The 17,170-nt window shown below is 50.6% G+C and overlaps 1 protein-coding gene across 1 annotated transcript in view; it reads left to right on the top strand.

The window, feature by feature from the left end:
• The window catches only part of SMCHD1 (structural maintenance of chromosomes flexible hinge domain containing 1), a 2,317,253-nt gene that overhangs the window by 1,159,158 nt on the left and 1,140,925 nt on the right, over positions 1-17,170 (top strand). The window lies entirely within an intron of this gene.

Here is a 17,170-nt window from a genome sequence, read left to right on the forward strand (position 1 = left end):
AGCCACTGACGTTTAAATCAGCCCAACTTAAATGAATGTGCAGTTGTTGCAGCTATCAGTATATCCTGAAATTGTTTTTAGATCAATGTTTATTCATTTTTAACACAGCACCAAAACTTTACACAGAATGCACTTGTTCAGGTACCTCAGTCATCTTTTTTTTTTTTTTTTTTTTTACAGAAGTGTTTCTAGCTGTATCTGCCTGTTTTTTTTTTGTTGTTTTTTTTAAAAAAACCTTTATTTGTATCCTTAAAGAGTACACCGCTATTCAGCCAACAACCCGGAGGCAGGCAGCATAGGTTACATCTGAACACAGCAAGTTATCAATTCGTGTACACTTTCGCAGATAATTGACTCATTACTCTTATTCAACAATTAACAATAACATACGTGAGAGATTATCACAAGTCAGCATACTCAGTTTCGATTAATTGTCCCTAAGTCCCGTTGCCCGCAGTCTCTGGTACTATGCATGGAGCCTTTCCCTCCACCCCCCCCATCTCTTCATCTATAGGTGCCCCAATTTCCACCCTCAGTCGCTCTCATCACCTCCTGAACGTGCTAGCCAGTCCACCATTGGTTGCCAGATATCGGCGGGCCTAGAGCGGAGTGGCATCAATTCCCAATACGCCGACAGCTGGTCTTTGCAGTACATTGCAAATTTTATCCAACCAGATATTGTAGGCGGGGACTTCTGTTTCCATTTAAGTGCTATCTGTCGCTTGGCAAGTAGGAGCAATAGTGCCACCAGCTTTCTGGACGTGCCCGGCACAGGCAGCACAAATCCCAGTAGCCCCACGAGTGGGTCGAGGCCCATGGGTATATCCACCATCTGACCTATATTACGAAAAACGTTCTCCCAGTATGTGCGTATTTGGCCACAGTCCCAAGACAAGTGAAAGAATGTAGCCTCTCTCTCACCACATCTCCAGCAAGAGGCATCAGCCGTCAGTCCCATCCGAACCAGTTGTATGGGTGTGCGGTACGTTCTGTGCAAATAATTAAAGTGTATGAGCCTCAGCCTGTAGTTGGGCAATAGGTGTTCTAGTTGCGTGCAACAAAACGTCCATTGTTTTTCCGATATATTGATACCCGCCTCCCTCTCCCAGGCCATCCTCGAGTCAGTGTGAAGGACAGGTGTCGCGTTTTGCGTAGCCCTGTAGATCCTAGTTATCAATTTATGCGAGGAGGCATTCGATAGGACATCCTCCAATGCCGCTAGTGTCGGCGGGGCCTCCGGGAAGACCGGGTATCTACGCTTGCACGCAGCCCGCAGTTGGTAATATAGTAAGAGCTCCGAAGCCGTCGGGTTCGTGGATTCAGTCATGTCTTGTAGCGCTATAAAAATGTCATCCGGGTATAGATCGCCCGCCACCTTCAGGCCTCTCTCACTCGCCCTGCGGACTATTGCCGCGTCCGTGAGCGGTTCCAGTAGGGTGTTGCCGTCTAGTGGCATGCTCGGTGCATACAGCTCGCTCACGCCCGCACGTTTGGCAATACCCGCCTATGCCCAGCGCACCACCTCCACAGTGTCGACGTCCTCATGGGATCGTTTATACTTTTTGTACACCACCGACTTGAGGGGGCAGGGGGTTGCCACGTCCGTCTCTATGGCCACGTGTGGTTGGTACGGGATCGGGTGGTGCCAGTAATATAGATACTGGGCCTGCGCACTATACGCATAAAGCTCAAAGTCTGGCGCAGCCAGACCCCCTTGGCGGAACGGGAGAGTAAGGAGGTTCCAGGCCACTCTAGGTTGCCTACCTGCCCAGACCAGTTCTATGATAGCAGACCAAAGTCTGCAAAAAAAATGCCATCGTTAGCGGCAGGGGTATATTTATGAATAGATATAGAAAATTGGGGACCACCACCATTTTTGCTATAGCAATGCGACCCGTCAGCGAAAGCGGGAGCGTCTTCCACTTTTTAACTTTGCCCTCTAGCCAGTCCATCGCCACACCAAAATTTGATAGCCAGATGTCATGTATAGTGCGGCTCACTCTAATACCCAAGTATTTGACGTCCTCCATGACCCAGTCAATCGGAAATTCAGTATGGCACTTGACCGTGCTGTCTGTTAGTGGTAACATGGTTGACTTCGACCATTTAATATTGATCCCAGTGAGGCCACTATATCTAAGCACCTCCCTCATCAGTGGGTCAAAATTCACCTCCGGATCCATCATATAAATTGTAACGTCGTCCGCGTACAGGGAGATAAGCAGACCGCGCGACGTGAAGCCGATGCTTCTCTGGGCATAGTGTTGCCGCATTCGTGCCGCAAGTGGTTCAGTAGCTATGGCAAATAGTAAGGGAGAGAGCGGACATCCCTGCCTCGTCCCTCTCGTAATCTGGATAGAGTCTGAAGTTTGACCGTTCACTCGCACCCTTGCAGTCGGGCTATTATATAGAATGCCTATGCGCCTGGCAAACAGTGGGCTAAATCCTATTCGGGTAAAGAGGGCGTGCAGGAACTTCCATTCGAGGGAGTCGAATGCTTTAGTCGCATCGAGTAGCGCAGCAGCGGCCTTCACCTTGGGGTCCAGATAGTGGAGTAACCCGAACAGAACTCTCAGGTTATGCGATGTGGATCTCTCTAGGACGAAACCCGACTGGTCTGAAAGTGCTATTTGTGGCAGCATATATTTGAGCCGGTCCGCCAACAGTTTCGCATAAATCTTGGTGTCTACGTTGATGAGCGAAAGGGGACGGTAGGAGTCTGGCTCGGTGGGGTCCTTACCAGGCTTGAGTAAGGTAATGATCAATGCCTCACGCATTGATTGCGGAAGTATCTCCGTTTCAACCGCCTCCTCGAAGACCTTGTATAGTCTAGGTACCAAAATATCGGCATACTCCTTGTAGAATTCTGACGTCAAACCGTCTGGTCCTGGTGCTTTACCAGGCGGCATACTTGCTATTATTACCCGTATGTCCTCCTGTGAGAACGGTAGGTCCATGTACTGTCTGGCCCCATTGTTAAACCAAGCCAGAGCGATTGTGTCTAGGTAGTCTGTAAGTGTTTGGTCGTCCGGCGTGATCTTGGACGTGTAGAGTGTGCGGTAGTAGTCAGTCATGACCTTGAGGATGGCCTGGGGTTCCCTCACCATGTCCCCTCCCTCATCTCTTAGTTCAGTACATAGGTCGCTCCCTTTGGTGTTCTAAGCATGTTGGCCAGTGTCCGGCCTGCCCTGTCTCCCTCCCCGTATCTTCGGGCCTGACCATCTTTCGCTAGAAAGGCCACCTCCCTGTCTGCCTCTTCCTGGTATTGCGTGAGTTTCGCACGAAACTCGGCCTTGACCCTGTCTGTAGGTGCCTCCTGGAGTATTGCCTCAAGCGCTGCCAATTCTGTTTCTAATGTTTGTAAGGTGCCCCTAATGGAACGGAGTACCCCTGTTTTTAGTGACATGCAGCATCCCCTCGTCACCACTTTACATGCCTCCCAGAGTGTGCCTGGGGAGTCCACCGAGCCCTCATTTAGTTCAAAGTATTCCTCCAGTTTTTCCCTCAATTCCTGCTTGAATACCTGGTCTTGAAGCGCCCGGGAGGGGAATCTCCAGCTGAAGGGCTGGATGTACTGCGCTGGGGTGGATAGTGTAAGACAGACTGGCGCATGGTCAGAGAGTGACCTTGGCAGGTGTGTCACATCAGTCGTAAGTGTGTGGACATCCCCGGATAGCAGCCAGTAGTCCAGTCTAGACCACACGGCTCTATGCATTGTTAGACATGTGCCCTCTCGGGCCCCTGGGTGCAGTACCCTCCATGAGTCGACCAGCTTAGCTTCAGAGATTATGTCCCAGAGCGTTGCCGCCGCCTTGGGGTGATGTTCCCTGGTCGTTCCCTGTCTGTCTAATGTATCTGATAGTACCACATTGTAATCACCTCCCCACACAACCGCGGCCTGCCCTCGGGCCTGTATTTTGTACCAAAGGTCACTATAGAACTCAGGGTTGTCATCATTAGGTCCATACACATTCACCAATATCATCCGCATGCCACAGAAATTCCCCACCAGTAATATATACCTCCCCTCAGCATCCAGTACCACCTCAGATGTTGTCCAGTGGAGGCCTCTCCTAACCAGGATCGCCACCCCACGAGAGTAGTTGGAGTAGTGTGCATGTATAACCTCCCCCCACCTACTATGTCGGAGCAGCGCATTAGCATTAGCAGTTAGGTGGGTCTCTTGCAGAAAACATATGTCTATAGCCTTCCGCAGCAAGAAGGCCTGGACCAGCCTGACCTTTCGTCTGTCATTCAATCCGCGCACATTCCAGGTTAACAGTTTAATGTGAGCCATATCTGCAATGACAAGTTGGTAATTTTACTCCCTGCGGCTTTTTATATTTCAGGACAGAGTACAATCTAGTGCGATCAGTCACCTGACACCTCCGGTCAACAAGTGACCACCGGGGCCAAGTGTGTTCAACTGTGTTGGTATTCGCTGCATGTGTCTCCACGCTTTCAACAAAACAAAAAGCAACAGTGCAATTCAATCCCAAACCCCCCCAACGCCCTCCCGCTCCAACCCCCCAATCAGGTCGTGCAGTTCCATCCCCCCCCTCCCACCCAGACATCAAGCACCCTGTAGGGCATCTCAAAAGTACCAGTCCAGTGGGAATCATCCCTCGGGGAACGCGGGTCGTACGCTCACTAACCCTGTACTTTTGCCAGGGCGACCGAGCGCCAGCCTGACAGTGATCCCGCAAGGACCCGCTCCCCATAAGCAACTACATAGGTCCACTTATCTGTACAGGGAAGGTTAGCAGTGTCTCAATTCGGCAGCTGGCCCTTCCGGCTTCCACATCGTTGTTGGCACCGCAGATAAGTCGAAGTCCGTATCTCTGTCATTCAATGTCACTCAGTCCGGCTTGCGCTTCCGATTCGCCGGGTGGTGACTGATTTTTCTGGTCCCGTGACAGTTGCTTCGCATATTTCAACGCTGCCTTAGCGTCCACAAAAAAGGAAGGTTTGCCCAGACCCTGCACCCTCAGTTTAGCAGGGTAGATTAGTGAATATTTGGTTCCAATTTGCTGGAATATCTTCTTGGCCGGGACAAATTCTCTCCTTGCTGCCTGGACCTGCATGGTGAAGTCCGGGAAGATCGATATGTGATTGCCCTGATACTGAAGATCTTTCACATCCCTCGCCATGCGTAGAATGGTATCACGGTCCCTATAATTCAGGATGCGCGCTATTATTGCTCTTGGCAGTGCGCCCGGCTTGGGCTGGGGGCCCAATGTCCTGTGCGCCCTTTCGACCAGGAACATTTGAGAGAGGCCCGTCCCGAAGAGTTCCGTCATCATGGTCTCTACATATACTTCCATTTTTACGATATTGGTCGATTCCGCCACACCCGTGATGCGGACGTTGTTGCGTCTCGAGCGGGCCTCCAAATCCTCGTTCTTTTGCTGGATCAGCGTCAGGACCTTATCCATGCCGCGCAATTTCCTTTCCATGGCGGTGTGACCCTCCTCCGTTTCGGTCACACGCGTTTCCAGCACATCCACTCTACCGTCCTGTTTGTCCATCCGCCTGGTCAGACTGTCCATGCGGGCTGCCAAGTCGTCCATCTTGTGATCTATCCCTTGGAGACTCGTTTTCAGTTCCTGAAACATGGACTTTATTTCGGATGCTTGCGCGCCCCCCTGATCGCTCTTCGCGGCCTCTTCTTCCGACTGTTCCTGGCCGGTCGTTTTCTGTTTGGTCTTGTCGAATGTGATCTTCGGCTGCCTCGTGTCAGGTTTCCCCATCGTGGCTGCCAACCGCGATAGGGGGAGCTTAAGTTTCACCGCAGGTCACTAGCAAAGGCAGACGCGGTTCACCAAGCCTCCCCTCGTCATCCGGGGGAACAGCAGCCAGAGATTTAGCGCCAATCCGACCCTTCTCCAACGCGTCTGCAGGGTTACACAGTGGAAATGGTCGTCGATTCAGTGGTGCAGGGTCGATTCAACCCCCGGCTTTCCCACTTGCATATAGGCCGTGACTGTGGGATAGCGCACTGGGGCTTCAGCAGCACAAAATGGCGTCCTGCGCCTCAACACTTTGTCCCGTCTCACTGTTTTCGATGGCCAGGACTGAGGCTCCGACACTGTCCGCTTCCCGCCTCCGCGGGCGAACTGTATCTCCAGGGGGCGGCGGGCGGGTTAGTATTCTTTTAGGGATCCGGTTTTGTGCAGTCTCCGCTGGCACTAAGTACGGCCGCCTGCCCTGCCACTATGTCGGGCTCTGCACCTAGACGGTAACACTGGCACAACCACTCTGGGCCCGTCAGGTTTTAGTCCCGCATCCAGCCTTCCCCGTTATAAACCTCACCGGGCCGGCCGCCGAGCGGACCGTCAGAGCTGCTTCCTGGCCGCTTGTCTACTTTTTGTGCCTCCGTCTCGGGACAGTCCCGCCCGGTATCTCCTCTCCGGATCTGTGAAGCACGCAGTCTCGCACCACGATATCTCTCGCAGCCTGGTCCGCGATTGTGGCGCTCACGCTCCGACCCCTTGCGTCCGGCGCCCGATACCCTCTTCGCCTCGGTGCTCTCGTCCGGGCCCGGACTCACGCGAGGTCCCGGCTTCCGTTGTGTCACCAGGCCGCCACTCCGCTCGTAGGTAGTCCGCCTTAAGAGGAGTCAGGCTCTCCGTCCACGCTGATTTTTCACCACCGGCAAGACTCCCTGTAACATGCAGTACTTCTGAGGGGGAAAGGTCCGGGGTATCACATCAGGTTAATGAATAAATTGCGGATTTATGTGCTCGGTCGGCGGAGCTGCGGGATCAAGCAGCCATTCCGCCTCACGTCCAAGTCACGCCCCCTACCTCAGTCATCTTTGATTTTTTAAAGTCTTGTAAGGTGGAAGCAGTCACAATACATATCTCTATTATATAGCAATCACATTGTCATGCATTGTTTAAACTGGCAGACCTCCTGTATGGAAGAAGTCTCCTTCCTCCTGCCTTTGCTGAATGTCAGTAGAATCTGAAAGAAACAGGTTAGTATTAGATTCCTTACCTTAGAATATCCCCAGGCGTCAGACTGGATCCGGAAACTTTTGCGTGGCAGTACCCTTGCGTGTCGGTAGGCATCTTCTGCGGCTCCACGTCCGTCGTCGGCGTCGTTGGCGCCGTGATGACGTCGTCGGAGTACTTAGACGCCGCCCTCGCGCGCTGACGTCAGTTCTTCTTTTTTCTGCGCCAGCAAGCGCCGATCCGGAAGAAGTGGTAGCCTTAGTAAATATTTGACTAAACTTTTTCGATCATTTTTGATCTTTCTTCGAAGTCGAATGACTCCAATGGTGCTGGTAGGGATGCCCGGGTTCAAGCCCTGCGTCAACTGCAGCCGACTGATGTCGGTTACCGACCCCCATCGCCGGTGTTTACATTGCCTGGGGCCCGACCACGATGACAAGTCGTGCCCCGACTGCCTGGCCTTGACGTCGAAGGCTAGGTGGGAGCTGTCCCGCAAGCGCCTCGAGCTCCGGCAGTCGGCCCCGCGCCGTTCGAGGTCCCGGTCCCGAAGGAGGTCGAGGGACCGGTCACGGGGCCGGAGTCATCACGGCTCGGAGGGTCGACACCACTCCTCGAGCTCCAAGTCCTCCGGTAAGAGGCACAAGAAGTCGAAGAGGCGACATCGCTCTTCTGACTCCCCCCGACTCTCGCTCGATGCGGGTGGGGGTTCAGGCGACACCGCCCCCGCGGCTCCGCCGGAGCCGCAGGCGTCGCGGCCTTCTCCATACCCGCTGGTCCCTGGGCAAAACGCGACGCCGGAGGAGATCGATGCCTTCCTCACGGCCATGAGGTTGCTCACTCCTCCGTCGGGTTCCGCGGCGCCTTCGGGCCAAGCGGTTCCGACTGGGAGCCCAAGCGAGCCGGGTGGTTCGGCCCCGGCGCCATTGGGTGCTTCGGCCCCGGCGCCGTCGACAGCTTCGGTCCCGACGCCGCAGGGCCCCGCTGGATGTTATGTTATGTTATGTTATGTTATGTTACTATGTTTTTGTATAGCGCAAATCACCACTGGTCTCTAAGCGCTTTCACAGAAAAAGTACACAACATGCTACAACCGGAGAACCACCCGCAACCATACAGATAGTTAGAGTATTGATGTTATCTTTTTAAACAAGTGGGTCTTTAACTCCTTTCTGAAAGACAGTAACGCTGGCTCCCATTGCAAGGTTGCAGGTAGCTCGTTCCAGATTTGCGGAAGGAGGACCGACAAAGCTCTACCACCCTTAGATTTAAGATTAAATCTTAGTGGAGTTAGTTTACATGCTTTGCTGGAGCGCAAGGCTCTGCCCGGGGTGTACTTCCTCAGGCGGTCTTTAATGTAATTAGGGGCATCTCCATAGATGGCTTTATGGGCTATACAGAGACACCTGAACTGCACTCAATGTTCGATGGGCAGCCAGTGCAGCTTCTGTAAAAGGGGCGTCGCTCGTGTTCTCCTCGGTAGGGAAAAAATCAGCCTGGCCGCATCATTCTGCACCACCTGTAGTTTCCTGAGGAGCTTCCGCGGAAGACCCAAATAAAGAGCATTACCATAGTCCAGCCGGGAAATAACCGTGGCGGACACATTGGATTGCAATGTTGGAACAGAGAGGATAGGTGCAAGTTTCCGGAGTTGCCTAAGCAGGCCTATACAGGAGCCTACCACCGCGGAGACTTGAGGGGCCATGGACAGATCTGCGTCAATTTTTAATCCTAAACTTTTAACTACTCTTCCCAGAGTTGGCACCTCACCTAATTCTGGGGGCCAGAAAAGCTCACACCAGGGACAATCTTGTTTAGTAATGACCAGCACCTCCGATTTCTCTGTGTTAACCTTCAGAAGATTGTTTGTCATCCAGTTAACCGTAAATCTAAGAAGATTCTTTACTGAGTCTCGCGCCTGGCTAGTGTCTCGAGTTGGACTAACAGTTGAGTGTCGTCAGCATAGTTAAAAACTTGACCGCTCTTGTGCGTGAGTTCCTCCACTAATGGTTGAAGATAAATATTAAATAGCAGAGGAGACAATGCAGATCCCTGAGGGACGCCACAGGTCACAGCACTAGCGGTGGATAGTTGATCTCCCATTTGCACTCTCTGAGTACGGCCAGTAAGGAAGGATTTGAGCCATTTGAATGCTTGCCCTGTTATTCCTAGTTTCGATACACGGTTCAGCAAGATGGTATGGCTGACCGTGTCGAAAGCTGCTGACAGATCCAGGAGAATCAGGGCACAAGGCTGTTTATTATCAGCCCTGATTCTCAGATCGTCAACAACCGTGGCCATCACCAGTTCCGTGCTGTGTTGTGATCGGAAGCCTGCCTGTCTAGGGTGAAGTAGTCCATGTTCCAATATCAACAACAAAAGAGTGTTCGAAGCTCATTAGAAATGGCAGGATTAAGAGCACAGGTAGTATAGGGGAAAAAACACCGATTTGGTGTTTATAGAAAGCCCTCACTCACCGACCTGGTCGGTGACATGCTTCATCATCGGGCCCCACTGGGTGTGGCCGAGTGCCACCCCAGTGTGCTTCAACGCCAGATTTACTGCGGAGCGGGTGATGTGAAGTGGTGAGTGGCTAAGTGGATGTGAAGGTGACTTATATAAGTGTAGGTGGTGAAAATTAAAAATGCCTTAATTGTATCAAAAATAGTTTAATGACTGATCAATAAGACATGTTAAAAAGATATGTGTGGGGAAACTTAACCAATGTAATAAATGGTTAGTTGCCTCTAAGTGTACGTGTCGGTCAACATGTTTCTGCCAATGTCGGTGTGGAGAAGTGTGGCTCAACGGTTAGAGGCGGCAGACCCGGAGGCTGAGGTCGGCCCGGGACAAGGGTTCAATTCCCGACACGGCCGGGTGCAGGACCAATGTCAGCGGGTCCGATAAATCTCGCCTCGGTGCCACTCTAACTATGGGGTCCCACGCTGCAACTCTGGGCAATAGCTTGCTTAATCTCCACTCTGGCCCCACCACCACCGGGGATGCTTGGCTTCACCTTGGGGATGCCCAGTAAAGGGACCATCTCATAGGAAAAGCCAGGACGGGTTCCCCAGTGGTACAGCGCTGGGACGCTCCAGGGTAACCACGCGCTCTATAAATCCAACATGCATTCATTCATTCATTCAAATTAACCTGGCATTCGTCAGGACCTTTAGTGTGCTATACCCCGGTGGTATAGACGCGCTAAGGCCCACCCTACCAAGGGACGTGAAAGTAAAAAGTACTGTCGTGAAAAAGTGCAAAAATTGATCGGTACTCACAGTTCTGGAGACCAAACAAAAATAAAATTAAATTGCACCTGTGGAAAAAGGGACAGACACACATATAAAGACATACACACAATTAGATGCATAGATCTGAGGTGTGTCAGTTGTAAACTATAACTCTGTGCTCTTGTGATGTATCCCACACTCTCCCACGTGGGGCATTAGCAGTACATATTAGGCCCCGCCTGTGGGTTTGAGTGAATCTGCGATAGGGTTCAGCAGACATGTAGAGTCATAATCATCGGACTGGGCTACTGGCGAAAGGCGCAAGAATGTGCCAATCGAGGCGCGTGAGTGTTTATGGAGGCGCCTGTAGCACGTGATCTATAAGTGACTAGAGGTCGCTGCCGCTAAACATGCGGCACAGCGCTTGAAATAGCGCGTGGGATTGTGGAAAGATCAATGGGCCAAGGGCCTGTGACATTCGTATTTAACAAAAGGAAGGAAAGTAAAAATAAAAACATTCTCACTTGACAGGTGTAAAAGTTATACACCATAGACCTCGGGAGGGGGTGGTGATGCATTTGGCACACCCTGAGGGAGGGAAAACACTGGGATTAGGCTACAAAAAAGGTTAAAAACGGACTTAGCTGCTGGCGGAATTAACGTGTCGTCTGTACTCACGCCCTCGGCATCAGACACCCGTTCGATACCTGCGTCAGCCCTCTGAAACCGGGTCTCGTGGATGAGGCACCGGAGTTGGAGCAGGGTAGTTATGGACCCGTAGCGAGAACGCTCACGCTTCCTGAATGGGCGGGGCCAGTGTATGGGCAGACGGCGTTGTCCAATCAGTGGTCACATAATGGTGAGGGTGGACGGCGTTTGCAAGAAGAGCTAGAGCGTTGCACAGTGATTGAATGCCTAAAAACTTTATAGAGCAGAAGTGTGTACGGAGCAAGTTCTATAATGTTGTAACAAAGCCCATGGGTGACAGAAGACTCCTGGAGCCCGAGTAGTGCAATAAATTAATAAATAATAAAAAATAAATCGGGTCGTCATGTATGGAATAAGTGATATATATACACACACCTAGTTGAAAGCCTTGATCAAACCATGCATGTAAAAGGGCAGTAATGCTGTTATCTCAGCCCGAGGGAGTGCTTCATTGAGCCAGCATGGGGTTCTATGGCAAGAAATACGATATGAGAGTTTCTAGATAATCAGATCCAAAATGATGGTATATTTAGCCTAATGGAAAGCCAGGAGTTGGCTATATGTGCAAAATAGCACGACAGCTGAGGCCAGGAGATTGCTATTACATGTTGTGGATCTCTTGTTGATGTAATTACCCAGCGCATGGAGAGGCTGCAGGTGCATGGTGGTGCGCCCTGGTAGAGATGTTGAGGTATCATATAAAAATACAAAAATACATTTACCGGGATTTACCCAAGAACCAGGGATTCCCCTTAGCTCGATTCTACTGATCTGTAGAAGTGCACGACATATGCAGGAAAAGAAATAAAGGTGTTACTCATACCCGAGAGGATCACTTGGTTGGGTGCATCTAGTATGCATAGTAGTAAGATAGTACTCATGCCCGAGCTGATCAGACACAACAAGGGGGTGATTCATTTGAGGATAGATGACCATGGTATGTCATCATTAAGACCATGGGTGTGGGTACCCAGACGGTACACCCACCTCTGTTCTTTCTGAAAAAGTCTGTCGGGGATGTTAGTGCCTCCGTTTATTTGCTCAATTATGGTCCACCTTAGGTCGTTGGTTGTGTGGTTGAACTGCAAAAAATGATCACTCATTTTGGTCGTGGATTTTCTGCATCTCACATTGCTTCTATGCTCACAGATCCTTTGTTTGACTTTCCTTGTAGTCATGCCAATATATCGCAGCTCGCAGGGGCATGTTATCAGATAAACCACATTGGCAGAGTTGCAGTTGGTATGGGCTTTCTGTGTCCAGGTTTTGCCTTGTTCCACAGGGAGTGTTTTCGTGGCTGTCGTCAAATGGCATACGCTACAATCAGAACAGGGGAAGTGACCCGTGATTTTTGGTAGACCCCAAGCATTGGTGATACTCCGGATTGGGGTGTCGGTGGTCTTTCTTGGTCTAGTATGTACTAGGGCGTCCTTCAGGCTGCGTCCCTTTCTAAAAGAGAACAAAGGTTTTTCCCATGTCTTTTTTGTACTCGTGATGATCTTCCAATTTTTACTGATGGATTTTTTCATCTGGTTGGAAAGACTGCTGTAGGTGGTAACGCAAGTTAGAGAGGGCTCTTCAGGGGTTCTCACAGGCGTCTCAAGGAGGGCTTCTCGTGGTTGGTTGCATGCCCTTTTAAATCCTTTCCTGAGAATGTGACTGGGGTATCCTCTTACTTGTAGTTTGTTAGTGAGACCTGAAGCCTGTTGCTTAAAGTCCTCAATATTGCTGCAGTTTCGCCTGATCCTCAAGTATTGGCCGTAAGGTAGATTCTCCTTCAAAGGACGTGGGTGAAAGCTGGTAAATTCTAGCAGATTGTTTCTTGCGGTTGGTTTGTAATGGGTTTTAGTCAAGAGAGATGTGCCTGTGTTGGTGATAACCACGACTAGAAAGATGACTTTGGTTTGACTAACGGTGTTAGTAAACCTGAAGTATTGGTCTGCCGTGTTGATCCATGTGAGGAATTCGTCTAGGCTTGCCCTATCCCCTTTCCAGATGAGGAGAATGTCGTCAATGTAGCGCCTCCAAAAATAAATATTTGGGGAGAAAGGTTGGTTAGTCGGCAGGATCTATTTTGCCTCAAAATGATAGATGTACAAACCTGCCACACTGGGGGAAAAAGTACTGCCCATCGAAGTACCGGGGCACTGGAAGTAGAGCTGATCTTTGTGTGCAAAGAAGTTCTCCTTAAGTGCAATTGTTGCACAGTCCAGGATGAACCTCTTTGGGGTGTTATAATCCTAGACTATTGAGTCCAAAGCAGAGCCTAGTACCCTGATGGTATCATCCTGTGGGATGCTAGTATATAGGCTCTCTATGTCCAGGGTAGCCAAAATTACAGTGCCCTCCTCAAAGGACAGGGTTTGCAGGAGCTGGAGGAGACTCTTTGTGTCCTGCAGGTAGGTAGGGGTATCTTAGATGAGGGGTTTGAGGAAATGGTCGCAGAAGATAGAAAGTGGCTCAAGTATTGAACCAATACCTGACACTATTGGGAGTCCGGGGGGAGGTAACTTTTTTTTATGAGTTTTTGGCAGTGTATACAAATAAGGGACAGTGCCTTTGCTCGTTGTCAGAAAATCTGCCTCATTTTTGGATATATATCCATTCTCTTGTGCTTCCTTGACCATACCGGTGACCCGATTGTGGAGTTCTGCGGATGGATCCTGGTTGAGGGGGGTATAGTTCCTGGTATCGTTTAGTAGTTCCTGGCAGACTTTGTCATAGTCAGTGGTGTTCTGTACCACTATCCCGCCCCCTTTATTCGCGGGTTTTAATGTGATTGCCGTGTTGGTCTTCAGGGTTTCCAAGGCTTGATACTCGGCAGTGCTGAAGTTACTGAATGTGTTAGGTTCCTCACAAGTCTCTAGATCTAAGAAGACTGCTTGTTCAAAGGCTGTGATAGCTGCGGGTATTGTGTGTGGTGGTGGTGTAAAGGTTGACTTTGTGCGGAGACCAGTGTCTCCGGTCCGGAGGGCTGTATTCGGGTCATCCTTTCCTTCAAAAAAGGCCTTCAGTTTTAATTTTCTGAAGAAATTAGTGAGCTCGCAGTGTAATCTAAACTTGTCAGAACGTGCCGTAGGAAGAAAACCAAGACCTTTTTATAAGGACTTTTAGTTCAGTTGGGGTTAGTTCCGTATCTGATAGATTGGTGACCAGACTCTGAGTTCACTTGCCGCTCGTTCCTGGAAGAGGTGTCTTGCTCCTGGTGTGGAAGCCTACCGGATCTTCTGTGTCCCAGGTCACTTGATTGTTGGTTCCTCTCCTCTTGCCCCTGCCTCGTTGGCCCCTCTCTAAAAAAGGCGGCCGGTATTGGGCTTGAACCTGCGGTGGTTGCCATGCAGGGTTCCATCCCATTACTGGAAATTGTGGCTGATGGAAGGGAAAGGGGGGTGGTGGTCCGCATCCTGGTGGATAGGCTGCTGGCCAGCTATGTTGTTGATTGTAGTACCCGGGTCCTCCACGGTTGCCTCTATTTCCTCTATTTCCTCGTCTCCGTCCTGTGCGGTTGGAGCCATTACTAGACCCACTGCTGTTAGAAGAGTTGTTATCAGATTGTTCAGTATCTCTGTTGTTTCTCGCTGGTGGAGTAAAGTTGGGGTTAGCGTAAGGATAGACTTTATTAAATTCGAACCGTTTCAGGTCCTTTTGGAACTTGCTGACTTTTGACTGCAACAAATTCTCCTTATATTCGTTTAGTTCACGGTTGATCTCATCCAGCTTCTTCTTGTAGCCGGTCACAGTTGTCCGGAACTGGGATTCAGAGCGGCCAGTGAACTCAGAGAGTCTGGTCACCAATCTATCAGATACGGAACTATCCCCAACTGAACTAAAAATCCTTGAAAAAGGTCTTGGTTTTGTTCCTACGGCACTTCCTGACAAGTTTAGATTACACTGAGAGCTCACTGATTTCTTCAGAAAATTAAAACTGAAGGCCTTTTTTGAAGGAAAGGATGACCTGAATGCAGCCCTCCGGACTGGAGACACTGGTCTCCGCACAAAGTCAACCTTTACACCACCACCACACACAATACCAGCGGCTATCACAGCCTTTGAACAAGCAGTCTTCTTAGATCTAGAGACTTGTGAGGAACCTAACACATTCGGTAACTTCAGCACTGCCGAGTATCAAGCCTTGGAAACCCTGAAAACCAACACGGCAATCACATTAAAACCCGCGGATAAAGGGGGCAGGATAGTGGTACAGAACACCACTGACTATGACAAAGTCTACCAGGAACTACTAATCGATACCAGGAACTATACCCCCCTCAACCAGGATCCATCCGCAGAACTCCAGAAACGGATCACCGGTATGGTCAAGGAAGCAGAGGAGAATGGATATATGTCCAAAAATGAGGCAGATTTTCTGACAACGAGCAAAGGCACTGTCCCTTATTTTTATACACTGCCAAAAACTCATAAAAAATAAGTTACCTCCTCCCGGACGCCCAATAGTGTCAGGTATTGGTTCAATACTTGAGCCACTTTCTATCTTCTGCGACCATTTCCTCAAACCCCTCATCCAAGATACCCCTACCTACCTGCAGGACACAAAGAGTCTCCTCCAGCTCCTGCAAACCCTGTCCTTGGAGGAGGGCACTGTAATTTTGGCTACCCTGGACTTAGAGAGCCTATATACTAGCATCCCACAGGATGATACTGTGAGAAGTTGGCCTGATATATGATACTCACTAATTCTAGTGATCACCTTGTATCAGTCCAAACAACCCTTATGGTGATTGGTTGTAAAGTCAACCGTATAGACCAGCTATCCTAGTAGCGTGGACAAAAGCAGTCTTTAGGCTAAACTCTTTTGGCATGTGAAGCCAGCTGTTTTACCACAATATAACCCCTTGAATACCAGATGAAAGGACACCACACAGGTTGTTATGAAAATAAACGATATATTTATTAATAACAACACCTCTGAACTCTTTATGAGGTCAGAGGGCTAAGCACATGACAATACTACAAAAGAAATACGAGTTTGCACAATATCTACAAGTGTGCCTGAGGGGCACGGCAAACCATATACTCAGAACAATGGAATGCGAGGAAGGAAAATACTGTAAGGAGATCCAGAGGCTGGAGGATCGCTGGGACTACGCTACAAACTAGGTAAGTAAGGAGCGGGAGGCCCACGGGACTCGCGTGCAGAGTGGAACCTCTCACTCGGGATGCGTACCAACGTCTATGGATCTTACAGTTTGGAAAGTTACGGATTCCGGACGAACCCGGCTGGATGGAGGGAAAACAACAGTGGACCTGGACACTAGGATAGTGGACACAGACTTCAGCACCTAGAAGCTTTAGTTACCTAACCTCAGGCTGCGGGTGCATAGGGCTGAAGTTGCGTCGGGTTTGCTGCGTTGATCCCGGTGATGCCTGAAACAAGGAGTTGCTGGCAGGCAGCCAGATGGAGGAGTCCGGTGGTTCCAAGGATGGAACTGGAAGGAAGAAGACCTGAAAAGGAAGGGGACAGAGTCTTGGTCACTAGCCAGTGACGGTGCTGGAACCAGGAGGGAACCAGATGCTGTCGCCGCAGTCAGGTGATGGAAGGGTCGCTTCTCTCTGTAGCTGCGCGGACCAGGAGCTGTTCTTCACGACCAGGCTGGAGGCACGAGCTGTCCCACGTAGTCTGCTGCTGTCGGCGGTGTCGGATCGTTGATCGGGACAACAGGCCTTGGCTGATGCAAGCCACGCGGTGGAACAAAGATGGCGTCTTGTGTGGACCAGGAGGGTCCGGGGTGCTCCTCTTTCACAAGGAAGCAAGGGCCAGTCTGGGGGACCAGACTAGCAGTGTCGAATTCTTCGGGTCGTCGTATCAGAGGTCGCTAGCCAGCCGGCAAGTGACCAGACAACAGGAAGGGCAGCAACCAGGCAAAAGGGCCCCACGCAGATCACGGGGATGCTGGGGGGCTGGTCTTTGGTGCAAGAGCTGCGTCGGTGTGGGGCTTCTCAGTCCCCAATGCACTCACTCGAGGAACCCTCAGGAGTCATGCTGGAAGCGCTGTGCAGGTTTCTTCAAGATGGCCGTTTCCACGTTGCTCGTCGCACCCACGGGTCCCAGCTGTGCTGTGGATGTGGGTAGAGGTCAGAGGGGTCTGGAGGTCCGGGTCTTGTCGAGCTGGGTCGTCGGATTCCAGGATGGAAGGACTCTTCAGCAAACCGCACAGGAGCTTGATGGTGCCTGCGAAGCAGGAGGGTCACTCCCTGACCATAGGGGAGATTCTTCAGTCTTCTGGTTATCAGGAGGTCGAAGGTCAAGAGTTCTTC

This window comes from Lissotriton helveticus, chromosome 4_1 (genome assembly GCF_964261635.1).
Source record: "Lissotriton helveticus chromosome 4_1, aLisHel1.1, whole genome shotgun sequence".
NCBI lineage: Eukaryota > Metazoa > Chordata > Amphibia > Caudata > Salamandridae > Lissotriton > Lissotriton helveticus.